The 12,467-nt window shown below is 39.8% G+C and overlaps 1 long non-coding RNA gene across 1 annotated transcript; it reads left to right on the top strand.

The window, feature by feature from the left end:
- Positions 1-2,055: 2,055 nt before the first annotated feature.
- Positions 2,056-5,919, top strand: LOC134641437 (uncharacterized). The gene is made up of 4 exons (XR_010095533.1): positions 2,056-2,325; positions 4,079-4,189; positions 4,795-5,073; positions 5,593-5,919. It is a non-coding gene; the product is annotated as an uncharacterized LOC134641437 (long non-coding RNA).
- The last annotated feature ends 6,548 nt before the right edge of the window (positions 5,920-12,467 follow it).

Genomic DNA, 12,467 nt, shown 5'->3' with positions numbered 1-12,467 from the left:
ATTACGTATTTAAAATACAAAATATGAGTAACTGTTTCCGTTACAGTTACCGCTTAAAAAGGTGGTATTTAGAATACAGTTACTTTGTTGAAATAAATGGATTACACGGCAGTATTATCCTGTTTCATATTGTCGCGGGTCAGGACTGTTTGGGTTTTGTTTGACAGCTATGTTCTGTTGTTCCAGGCGGCAGCGTTAGGGTTGCCATGGTTACAGGGTGACCGCGCTCTCTCTCCGACTGTGTGTTCCCTGGGTGAGAGATCGCCTTTTTGTTGTTGTGCTGAGCTAATAGGCAGAATGCTACAGGCATAGCCCTAAAGAATGTAGCCTCATGGGCAGTGTAGTCCGTGCTGCAGAGAGAATGGACTGTCATACCCGTTATGTGTCTGTGAGCGCGAGGAGGGAGAAAAAGGAGAGTGGAAAAGTACGAGTTATCATCGAGCAGAAACGGGAGCTGGAAGCATGTAAATATAATAATAACCACTGCAGCCAAGAAGAGTGCCTGACGAGCCCAGTTGTAAGTAAGCTATTAAGACTCGACTGTACACCATGTTCGTGTTTTCCTCCGAAGCAATAAGTTCCGTTGGAGCAGCCTTTCAAATCCTCTCTCTGTCTTAGGCTACGTCCACACGTACCCGGGTATTTTTGAAAACACTGATTTTTCTATGCGTTTGCACCTTTTGTCCACACGTAAACGGCGTTTTCGGTCACTGAAAACGGAGATTTTTAAAAACTCCTGCCAGGGTGGATATTTTTGAAAACTCCGTTTTTGCGTTTACGTGTGGACGAGAAAAACGGAGAAAATGCAGCGTCAAAGGTGTGCGCATTTTTTGACGTCACACTGTGCGCCAGGTTATTGTTTCGGTGAAATGAATTTCTACAACGGCAGACTTACACAAAATACCATTACTGTTAATTTTACTCTCTGCAGTGTTTAAATGCTTACATATACACACACAGTTACTGTCCCTCCACACATAGGACTCAGTTCTGCTTCTATGCGCCATCTTTGTTTACTCTTTCCCACCCAGGCTTATAGACTTCTGATTGGCCAACATTTCTACACGGATAGGAATATAGTGCCACCTGCTGCTTTGGCATGTTCCTAGCAGCATTTTCCTTCGTTTTTGGCTTTTACGTGTGGACGGGATTTTTTTAAAAAACGAAAACGGAAAATCTCCGTTTTCAAAAATACCCGTGTACGTGTGGACGTAGCCTAAAACTTGACCCAGACAACAAAGTAAAGCTATTTTTCGGCTACGAGCCCAACACGGAACCCGACGTATTAGCCAGTCCCTTTACTACGATTCAGAGCCGCCGACCTTCAGTAATCGTAATAAATCACACAGCAATAGTACATTCATGTAGTTGTAAAAAGCGTGATAATATATTAAGTAATCCAAAGTATTCAGAATACGTTACTGTCATTGAGTAACGTAACGGAATACGTTACAAAATACATTTTGGGGCATGTATTCTGTAATCTGTAGTGGAATACATTTTAAAAGTAACCTTCCCAACATTGATTTCGGTCTAGCTGACATTACGTTATGTACGCAGCACACAACTGAACCACATATTTTAGAGGCCAAAGGTTCAAATTAGTTGGGAGCACCTTCACTTAATCATAACAGTGGTTTTTTTTTAGGAAAACAGTTCTGTATACCGACAGTAAATTGCGTTAAAGTCAACGGCTAACATAGCTAACCGTTATTGTTAGCACAACATTAACAGCAAGCTACAATGATATGGAAGAAATATAGTGTCATCAGAATCCAACTATTTTTAGACATTGAATTTATAACACTGAATTTTTATCCTCCAAATTTCCCTGCAAAAAATATTCACCTCCAAAAATTCGCCTGCAAAAAATTCACCTGCAAAAATTCACCTGCAAAAAATTCAACTGCAAAAATTCACCTGCAAAAAATTCACCTGCAAAAATTCAACTGCAAAAATTCACCTGCAAAAGTGATGACCTTAAATGACCCAAGCCAGAGCAATCAGCACTAGATCGAGTCGAGCGGCTTTCAGCCAATTAAATTACGCTGTTTGATCACATGACATGTTAGCCGGCAGTGTCTTCTGAAAAGAGAGCTGTTTAGAGGTGAGTGATTAAGTTTTTCTCCTAAATAGAGATCATTACAGAACGCCTAGTCCTACTTAAAATACCATTCATTTTTCTTTTATTTTATCATCTACTCGAACTGAGGAAAACGTTTGACTAACTCAAAGAAAAGTTCCGCGCCTCCCCTGCCTGTCTGCAGAGGCAGTTTTGAATTCAGGAGCGGCATGATGGCAGCGGCAAACCCTGGCGGTTCTCCGGTAAGTATATTATGTTTTATCTTCAAGTTTGTCTTTTGAAACGTTAATTTTATTTAAATCCGTTGGTCACGTATAAAGTACACAGACGGGGTCTTTGCTCAACTCGTCTGATGCGTGTCTCACTAAGCGCTACATGCTAGCATCCTGCTAACCGAGCTAACCTTTACATGCTGTGCTCTACAAAATAGGATACTCGGTACAAAACCATAATCCGCAGATATTGATAGATAGACGAACACTGCAAATATAATGTGGGAAACGAGAACGGCATTGGGTTAAGGGGTAAAATACACTATGAATAAAGCCATAGAGTGAATGGCTGCCATGGTTGCAGAACGGCCTGATTTAATGACAAGAATGGGGAAGAGTGAGGAGAAGTGAACCAACCAAAGCCACAAAACACGGTCAGGCAAGGCGGGAATAGGGCAGTGATATGTCCGTCAGTATGAAGTTGGTGTGTGCTTTGGTGAACAAAAACTCGAGACCCGTAGCAGGAAGATGGGAGACTCGTGTTTCACTGGAATAGTGGTGAATTAAAACATCCTTTGTTGGGGAAATTTAGGTGTAAATGCATCCATACAGGCGAGACAGAGGCAGACCAGGCAGTGAAGAAAACAATGCAAACATTAGAAATATTAAAACGGAAATATGGGATTAATATAACATACAATTAGGGAAAATTAAAGGAACACAATGTAAATTATACTGTAAAGTCATTAAAACAGCATAACCTGATTAAAAGAAACATGTAATTGGGTAGGATGGTGATGATGATGATGATGATGATGGTAATAATAATAATAATAATATTAAAAAAACATGTACAAGATGGGCATGTATACTTGTACCCAGAATTTAACAACTATAAAGTTGTGGCATGCCAGTACCTTACCCCATCCATTATATCCACACTTTCAGAAAAGGATATGGTCAATATCTTTACAAATACTATCTAAACTTAAACAGATAGCATAAGTTAAACGGGATATTCCCTCTGCGCTCTCCTAGAGTGAATACATCAAATTAAACAAATAAGTAGTCTATGGCATTTAAAAGTGGTTACCTACAATTCTGAAATGATAATACTAATTCTTATTGATGATGATATTGTATTTGAAATCCTGGTGTAACACTGAACCCGACATCATAAAATGATTACCCTTGTAATGTCAGGGAGCTACAACCAAGGAGGGAAAATATTACTATCTCACCCCTTGTATCCAATTACATAACAGCACTGCTTAGTAAAGGTGTTGAATTAGCTGGGTCGCTCAGTTTGGGGAAAATTGTGGGGAGCCTGCAAGGGCCTCAACTTCTCCATTCCCACAATGTGCAACAAATGGGCACAGCTGATCTTCAAGATTGGAACATCGGCCAATTACTTCCAACTTTAACGTGTTTTTGCAAAAGTATTCTTAAAATTGTCTCTTTACACAGATCATAATGATACAAGATGGCACTTGTGTAATTTCCTATAAATTCAATAAATCTAAATAATTGTTATCAACCCGGTAAATCCTGAAAAATGTTTTAACAGCTGTGTTAAATTAAACTTCATACTGACACATGCTGGAAAGTGCATTCATGAGACAATTCATGTTTTATGCCTTCTAGAGCAGTAGCAATCAAAGACTTTAAGGATTCTTTTAAATTTTTTAAAAACACTCTGATTAAGGCATAAGTTGTTCTTTATCATCAGATCTAAGTTTGTTTAAAGCTTCGAATGTTTTGGGGTACTCTTCTTTGTTTTCAGGGTTCGTGGCAACCACGGATGGGAAAATGTGGAGGTTGCACGGCTGATGTTTACTGTTCGTGGCACAGGAAGAGGCAGTTTCATTTCAGGAATGAGTGTGCACAATCAAAGGTTTGTTCTCATAAAATACTGTCAACCTCAAATGTTTCTGACATAAGATGGAAGGTGTTGCAGCTTTATTTCCATTATTTAAAAATACATAAACATTTAAAGGGTATAGTTTTATGAAAAAAGTTTTATAGTAATATGTCTTTAGAGAACAGTGCCCTATCCAGCAGGATATATTGTCTGATATGTGTCAGGTGTTTTTTGTTTTGTTTTGTTTTTTGTTGTTGTTGTTGTTGTTTCTTTCAATTTCCATTATTTACCCCTCAAGGAAGAAAATATTGGACAGGTCCTACAAACCCCAAAGAGCCTTCAGGACTCTGCCCTATTTTTAGTTATTCACACACCTTTTCCAGTCTGTTACTTCCTTCCAAGAATGTTCATTCTGTGTTAATGGTCTGGTTGTCATCTCATGTATTGCCACTGATCATCACAACCCTTTTGACACCTTTTAAGTGATATGCCTGGGTCCTTCCTACATGCCCTGATAATGTATTATTACTGTTGTCATGCACACATGTCATGTAGGGTTAGAAACAAGCAGGGAATTTCTCATACACACCAAAAGAAAGGCCATACCTAATTTAAATATTTTTTATATATTATTTCAGAATAGAGCGACTGTGGAGAGACCTCTGGGTGGCCGTTACATGCATTTACTACGATGTTCTTCACAACCCTGAGGAAGAAGGCCTTCTTGACATTTCAAATGCTGCACACCTCTTTTGCTGCCATTACATCTTTCTTCCTCGACTAGAGGATAATTTTAATACATTTTGCAGTGGATGGGACAACCATCCACTGCGAACAGAAAACAACATGAGTCCCCCAACCAGCTGTGGGAGTTGGGTCACAGATATTACCCTGTTCCTGTTCCAGAAAACACACAGGTAAAGGTGCACATTTTTAGTACTCATTGATTCTCTTACAGAGAATGTGATGATTTTATGGATAATTAAAGTCAGTCATATATCCACAAACACAACAAGCTGAAAGTCAGTGATGCTGCTCGGTTTGCAGTCCTGAATATCACGGCACAAGCAGGATTCACTGCACTGTTAATGTTAGCTATGTTATATTGCTGCCTCTGTTCGGTGGTGTCGAGCCAAACGGACTTTAATGTGTGTTTGAACGAGCTGACGGTTCACTCGTTAAGCTGAAAGAAAGATGCTTTAATCACAGGAGTCACACATGTGTCCACTGGACCATCTGGAACTCCTCTTGTTTAGCACTCGTAATAACACAAACACTAAATCCTCCTTCTCTTGTGCTGTTTTGTAGCAGTGTATACACCTGAGACTGTCACCTGTCTGTCTGTCCTGCACTCTCTCTCTGTTTCTTTCTCTCTGATTGTGGAATAGAAGTATGAACATGTATTTATAAGTTACACTTGTGTTTGAATCCTGCAGCTTATCACACATTTGATTTCCATGTGTGACGACTGCAAGTGTCCAGAGTGAGGACAGACTGAGGGACCCACTGCTGCACATCATCTGTGAGGCTTTGCACCCCTGATGATCCACCAGGACACACTCAGCAGTGTGTGAGGAAGAGGAGGAGGAAGAGCCAGCAGCAGCTGACAGATGGAGAGAATAGACAGACTGTTCCCTGTTTGTGAAGGACTGCTAGAAAAGTTTAAAATAACTAATTGTCTGTCCTGAATCAGTCTTATTAGGTAATGTTCAAATAATTTTATCATTCCAGTGTTTTCAGTGTGGGAGAAAGTACTCAGGGCCTTCAAGTTAAACACTATTAAAGGCAGCAACAAGTTTAATATTCAGAAACCTAAAATATGTATCAGCAGCAGAATGGAGCTAAAAAAAAAAATGTTTGTTTCAGTTCTATGAAGCTTTGAGTATTTTGGATTAGTAGCACTGCTGTGTTTGTTGCATCATATTGCTGTAATTGTTTATATGCTTTATATACTCAGAGGTAAGTTGATCTATAGTGTTACATCATATTCTATAAGGATGTTATGTGTTTGTATACTTTCTGCCCAGTTTGACCCATTTAGCAGAAGTCAGTCTGTTTAAGGCTCTGATATCTATTCTGTATGACTTAAAGCAGTTATGACATGGTCTGATTTTCTCACCCAATAAAGGAATATTTCATATATCAGTCTACTCTTCATTCTATCAGCAACAGTTATCACAGCTCGTACATTTTCTTTTTACACATATATGTGAGCATTGAGCCAAATTTAGTAATGCCAACATATCAAACGAACAACATTTGTCTCATATATAATACATATACACTGTCAAACATATTTGTCTTTGAGTGAAGATTTAAGGTGATAGGACTTATAAATAACTGGAACTTGAATCTTTACTGAAGCTCAGTGTTAGACACAGAGTTCACTCACATGAATTTCACTCACATGTGCTGTACCAGTGTACCTGCACGTGTGATGTGACAATAGAAGTGATTTGATTTGAGAGTTCAAACTCACTGCTGTAATAACTTATAATGATTAATATAACTATAATATTGGCCATATCATATTTACACTGACTTTAGTCTCATGAACAACATTAGCTAATTATATACTAGCTAATCCTAAATGACTGTTCAGTACAGAAATGAAGGCCAACAATCATGTTTTACAGTCCTGTGGTCTGAGCCTCAGATACTTATTAAATCACACAAAGCTCATGTAGAAACAAACACACGAACAAAATATGTTCTCCTTCATTTCTGTCAAACAAAGCTGTATGAAACGTTTCCAGCGGTTGGTGTTATGGTTGCTAGGCAACCTGGGCAGCGCGACGGAGGCTAGACCGTCCCATTTCACGAGCCTCGCACTTCCGGCCTTAGCGGTCTTTGAGTACGCGGCCCTTGAGGATCGTTGAGGCTGCGTACTTTAAGGCTGCAGACCCTGAATTGGGATACAGCCCCTGAATTGGGATACAGCCTTAATCCCTCACCTCTAAACAGTTATCTTCTAGGAGACACACTGCTGGCTAACGATGTCATGTGATCAAACAGCGTAATTTAATTGGCTGAGAGCCGCTCGACTCGATCTAGTGCTGATTGCTCTGGCTTGGGTCATTTAAGGTCATCACTTTTGCAGGTGAATTTTTGCAGTTGAATTTTTGCAGGTGAATTTTTGCAGGTGACTTTTTTGCAGGTGAATTTTTGCAGGTGAATTTTTGCAGTTGAATTTTTTGCAGGTGAATTTTTTGCAGGCGAATTTTTGCAGGTGAATATTTTTTGCAGGGAAATTTGGAGGATAAAAATTCAGTGTTATAAATTCAATGTCTAAAAATAGTTGGATTCTGATGACACTATATTTCTTCCATACAATGACGAGTAACAAAAACAAAACAGTAAAAACGTTTTAATGAAAATATTTTACCTTTTCCTACAGTCCCAGAATCCAGAGCTTCAAAGATCAGCAGGTACTGAAGCCTGTTATCCGTTTCGCTGTCACCAGCCGTGAGAAAGTGTTTTTTCCCTTAGAAAGTTCAAGGCCCGCCGCTCGCGCAATCTGTCTGCGCATTCGCATCCCAACGACTGACCCCCTCTGTCCGCTCCCGGGAGGTTGCCATAGTATGACGTGTTCTAACGTCACTGTCTCTCTCTCTCCCTGTCATTTGGCTCGAAACACATATTAACAAATTGCTCAGTGATGAACAAGTACTCAGATCATTTACCTAAGCAGTGTGCTTTGTCAAAACTAAGTGTGTTGGTAATGAACAGTGTGTTCATTACATTGACATTCTGTTGTGCAATTGTTGTTTACTTGTATTTTATAATTTGACTTTACAAACCACCCAGCAGTATGTAAAGTTTACAATACCTAGTATTATCATTATGCTATATTTTCTAATATATATAATAATCTCAAAAGTAATGGCTGGGCAGAAAATAGTAATACTTTATTAAAATTTAAAACTAAAGTACAGTATTTGAATGTGTGTATTGTGTCTACTGTTTGTTAACTCACCATATTCATAAACGTCTTAATAATAAATTCCATATTCTATTACCACATTATTTGTGATCAATGGGTTTGCAGGGTTAGGGGTGCGGGGGGTAGGGTCTTTAGGCTTTGGCCTCTACCCTTGCCACCAGTATATTTTTAAGCAAGAATTTCAAACTTTTATTTGAATATTGAGTTTCCTACCATCTGCTCTTAATGGGTAATTGCCAGGTAACCCGCCCTCCCCCTCCGCACACACATGCACACAAACAAAACACACAGTATAATTCACACCCTCATTATAGTGAAGGATGAAGAACCTTTTGTTTGTTAAAGAACCATTTGTAATAGCTAAAGAACCATCTATAAAATAAAAAGGTTCTTTGATGTATGATGGTTCTTTAAAGAACCATGAAGACATCTGAAGAACCATTTAAGAACCATATTTTTCTGAGAGTAGCCCTGCCAGTGTAGCAGAACACAGATGACGATGGCAGCAGCAGCCGTTCTTCTCTGGGTGAGTAGCTTAATGTTGTTTGTGTGTAATTTACGTTGAGTAGGCTAACCACGTTATTAAATTAATGCATGTAAGGTGAACTAGCAAACACCGTCATGGTTACATGTGGCTGTCTTCTTGTTTGATGGCAGATACTCCTTTCACCCTGGCCAAAAAGGCTAAAATGACCAAAGAAAAAGTGGACGAAATTCATAGGGCAGTGACAAAATTTATAGTCAAAGATCTCCATCCATTTTCAACAGTGGAGTCACCATTTAAAAAAAAGAGTGCTAAAAATAAAACCATAAGAGGCTTTTGGACAAAGTTTGTGTTCTCCATTCTTTAAGCACTGGTTCGAGCACCGTTTAAGCACCGGCACCGTTTCAAAAGTACCGGTTTGGCACCGGTATTGGATAAAACCTAAACTATACCCATCCCTACTGCTGGCTTGTGGTTTAATACACCCAAACTATTTTCAAGATTAGGCTTAAAACTTTACTTTTTGATAAAGCATATAGTTAGAACTGGATCAGGTGACCCCAAATCCTCCCTTAGTTAAACTGCAATAGGTCTCGGCTGCTTGAGCCCTCCCATGTTTCACGGAATGTTTCTTTTTCCTTCACATTTTTCACTCACTGTATGTTTATACACTACTTTGCACTGAATCATTACTTGTTATTAATTTCTAGCTCTCTTTCACATATTGTCTTCCTCCCCTCCCCCCACCCCACCCAGAGACTGGTTCTGCTGGAGTTTTCTTCCTGTTAAAAAGGAGCCTCTCCTTCATACTGTTGCCAGAGTGCTTGCTCAGAGAGGGGGTCATCTGTTTGTTGGGGTCTTTTCAGGGTTTTTTTGTATTATTGTAGGGTTTTTACCTATATAATATATATAATTATATATATAAAGTGCCTTGAAGCAACTGGTAAAAAATTGTAATGTAATGTAATGTAATTGAGTTGAGTTGAATTGAATTGAATTGAAATGAATTGAAATGAATTGAATGGGCTGGAGACTGCTTGCTCAGTGTGTCAGACCAGGAAGAAAAAAAGTCAAAATGAACTAATACTGACTATGGCATATCTATCATCCACTTGGCCCTCATTCAGAGTTTCTTTCTGACTTCTCTAATGGTACGCTCTGTATCCAGGCTGACAAATACCAAAAGTTCTGTTGAAACAAATAATCTTTTAACGTTTTCTTGGAAAAAAAAAAGTATGAATTATTTTGCACATAGAATTTTAAGAATTAGAGAAAAAGATTTTTTTTTAACAATCTCACAGGTTTATAATTATGTACAGCAAACAGATTTTCTCTCTTAAACTATGGGATCAGAACGATGCCACTTTGAAATGAAACCGAAAAAAAATATTGTAACTGAAATAAATGTACTGAAAAATCTTGTAATGAAACTGAAAAAAAAATTATAGTGAAAAACAATTAATTGAAACTGTAATTTTTTTTGTTTCAATCCATTTTTTCTTTCGGTTTCAATCCAGTTTTCGGTTTCAATCCATTTTTCGGTTTCAAACCATTTTTTAGTTTCAATCTGCTGGCACTGTTTTGGCGTCCAGGGGCGCGCTGGGGGGGCGGGGATTCCGACCCGCATGTATTTGCATATATTATAATGCTGACCAATGACTGGAGAAAACACTGACGACGCGGCTGCGGTCACGGACAAACTTGCATGTGTCTGTTCGGGAATGGCAGATGCTGAGAGGTCCAGCGTTTACATTACCGACTATTTCAAAGTGACAGCCTGAGGTGTTCTTCAGTAAATTGGACTACCGGACAGGAGGACCTGAGGCCCCACCGCATTATTTTTGGTAAGTTAAATGCGTTTGTGAGCTAATCCGTAATTTAGGTCCTTAGCTAGCTACCTAGCTAGCTACCTAGCTAGCTACCTAGCTAGCTACCTAGCTAGCTACCTAGCTAGCTACCTAGCTAGCTAAGATGAGCACTCGGCTGTAGGGGAAACTTGTTTTGTAAAGTTCGTTTAGCTAACCCGTGGCAGGTGAATGAATTTACCCTGACTAAAGAAATCAAGAGAAACGCACCGGGTTGCTCAGTGACTAACCACGGTTACTGTACTTTTATTATGAGTATTATACTGTAAGAGCAACAGGCTGGACTCTGCTTCTGCTCCTGTGCAGAGCTGATTATTAAATATGTGCAAACAGCAGCATGTTTTCTGTCGCTTTCCACATGTGGAAGGACATTAACGCCAACTTTTAAAAACCTGGCACATCAGTAACCCCTCATTAGTCAATAGCTATGGATTAAATAGCAAAGCCCAATACTTATGTACTGAAACCAACTACTTCCGCTTGGCAGCTTAAGTTAAAATGTTAAATTTTTCCTCTGATTATTTTTTTTAGCATTTTTCTCTTACTGAGTTTGTTACAAATATTCAGGTTGAAAAAAACTGTCCGAATTATTTTTAATGAGTTATGTTCACAAAGTCACATGTGCAGTACTCTGTACAGCTTGCATCCTTTAGGACAAATAATTTGAAGCATTAATATTTCTTGTTCAATACTGAGCTGATAACACCTCCGTATGTTGTGACCAGGATGCAGCAGCAGACTGAACCTTGACTGAAACCTGCTCCATCATCTCATCTTTGCAGATGTCCATTTATAAAGCATCAACAACTCAAAGGTAAACATGATATTAGAAAATGTGTTAGTATATAAGGCCTTTAAAACAAATAAAAAATAAACAGCTCATATGTCAGCTGTCGGCAGAACTGTAGGACTGAACAACTTCAGATCCCGAGTGTGTGAGGACAGAGAAGGATCAGCTCTATTTCAGATTTGAGAGATAAACTTTATATTTCAGTTTGTGATGATTCTGTTCTGTTTGTAATTACAGGAGCTGCCCTCAGATTCAGACCTCAGCATCACCCAGACAGCAGACAGATCATCCTTCAACACTTCCGGTTGAGTGAACGCTGGCGCGACTTGCTGCCGCTACTCACCGGTATCTTTTTATCTTTTTAATCTTTTATTTATATATTCTTTGATACATCTTAACAAATTTTAAACCTTGTCTTCTGCTGATACTACTGGCAATCCAGCGAATTTTGCAAGTGCCTGAGTTTTTTTGGGTCTAGTTCATCTGCCTGTTTGTTTTGGCCGTTGTCTCCCTCGGATCCGTACACCTGACTGTTTGGCCTACCTGACTGTCCATGATGTGGTCTGGCAGGTTCTGCATCTTGCTCGTGTGGGTCTGGATTTTTATGTCATTGGCTTACCGACCTAGTGCTGGATTTCACCAATACTCAGCTGACGAGCTTCTCCGTCTCCGCTTTCACCTGGCTTCTCCACCGCCGGCTGCGCTTCATCTCCACACAGACATCGCCTTCCTCCCTCGCCGAAAGTACATTCACCGAGGCTCTCGTCGGAATTTTCACCATGACGACTCTAAGCCAATACAGACCCTCTGGTCCACTTCTCGTCGTCCTCCACGGAACTCCGACAGGGCTGCTGACCACAGTGTGTTAGCCAGCCTGCCTAGGTCGGCTAACACCTCTGACCAGTCTGACAACACCGCTGTCAACTTCGGCCTCCTTAACATCCGCTCGCTTACGAGCAAGGGTCATCTAATTCGGGATCTACTCACAGATCGTAAGTTTGACTTTTTCTGTTTGACCGAGACGTGGCAACAGCCCAATGACTTTTCGCCGCTCAACGACTCCACCCCCCCGGGGTTTGTTTACACCTGCCAACCTCGTAAGTCCGGCCGTGGTGGAGGTCTCGCGGTAATCTATCGCGAGAACTGGAAAGTCACGCCGTTGTCTGTACCTGTCTACAGTTCCTTTGAATCCATTGTTTGTCAACTGTCAGGACCTGTTCCAACTGTCA

This window comes from Pelmatolapia mariae, linkage group LG14 (assembly GCF_036321145.2).
Source record: "Pelmatolapia mariae isolate MD_Pm_ZW linkage group LG14, Pm_UMD_F_2, whole genome shotgun sequence".
Lineage (NCBI taxonomy): Eukaryota > Metazoa > Chordata > Actinopteri > Cichliformes > Cichlidae > Pelmatolapia > Pelmatolapia mariae.
This window is presented reverse-complemented; position numbering and strand designations above follow the sequence as displayed.